Source organism: Limulus polyphemus, unplaced genomic scaffold (assembly GCF_000517525.1).
Source record: "Limulus polyphemus unplaced genomic scaffold, Limulus_polyphemus-2.1.2 Scaffold588, whole genome shotgun sequence".
NCBI classification, from domain to species: domain Eukaryota; kingdom Metazoa; phylum Arthropoda; class Merostomata; order Xiphosura; family Limulidae; genus Limulus; species Limulus polyphemus.
Window position 1 is genome coordinate 130,382 of NW_013666198.1, and position 1,430 is coordinate 131,811.

Below are 1,430 nucleotides of genomic sequence, written 5' to 3' on the forward strand. Positions count from 1 at the left end.
TCACTCAATGGCAGCTTGTCAACAAATGACGCAATCAACAAGCGGGAAAAAAATTCACGCATGCGCACGAAGGTTCAAGGTCGGCTCATGCAAGCGCGCTTGATTCAAATCCATCAGGTTATCGCAAAAAAAATAAGGTCGGATACTTTTCTCACAGGCCTCGTACAAGTAGGTTTAAAGATATGGTCACTTTAAACATGTAATTAGTTTTTCTTTATAATCTCCACGTAGAATCAGAGTTTAAAAATTTATTTTTGATAAGATTATCAAAGTACTTCCTTTTTATAGCGTTGCTGTTGTCGTTGTGCCGGCCAGTATTATCATTATTTTATTATTAATGAACCTCCTATTTATCGTGTTTATATACTTGTTCTGCTAGCAAATATTATCATTATTTGATTCTTAAAGTACCTTGTATTTTTCAAGTTGCTTTGGCCGTTGTGTCAGCCAATTTTATAAGTATTTGATTATTGAAGTACCTCCTTTTTATCGTATCTTAATAATCGTTTTGCAATCTAGTATTGTCATTATTTAAATATTAAACATTTTTTATCGTGGTTATACGGCAGCCTACTTGACCACGATAGGGAATTAATTTGTTATTGTGCGTGTATGCGTCATTTGTGATATTTCAATCGTATAGCTATTCTGAATCAGTTATCACAATGAGAAGGAGCAGTAACTGGGGTAATACGATATTTGCTTGAGCTATGAACAGTGTTTTGTTATTTCGTTTCTAAGGCTTAGCCAGTCTTAAACAAAGAAACCCTGCAGTGGTGAAACTCAGGTCATGTATATATGTCTTATCTGAATGCCAGACGTACTCTTTCATTTACCTGCATGCTGGCTTCTTTACAAAAGAAATGTATTTATAGTAAACGATGTGACGTCCTTTACTAATATGGAGAAATAGGAGAAATGCATTGTTTGATTTCAATTAAGTATATATAAGGCAAATAGTTTGTGGCAAACTAAAACATGAATGAGTCAAACGGTGTTGTGAAAAGCCCTAATTATACATATATATAAAAGAATCACAGGCACGCCCCCCTCGTTTCTCTTATAAAATTTTCCTTTTGTTTTGATTTTATTTCCATGTAGTAGTCCCGAAGGACAGTTTTGAAACATAACAAGCGCCCATGAATTTGATTCCTTAAAAATTATCTATGTTTAACCAACGAATTCACAGATCTTTGAGAACAGAACTCATATGGTCTTACTAATACAAATGATAATTAATAATAATAATTAGTGTTAAATAAATAATATTGTGTCAATAATCCTTACCCCAATTTTGAACTGAATGTAAGTAATATATAATTACACTTTATCAACTTAACCCAGTTCACACTATAACAGCTGTTGTTGATGTAGTCTGATAATATAAAATGGCTAGGTGGTTAGGACGCTCGACTCGCAATCGGAAGGTC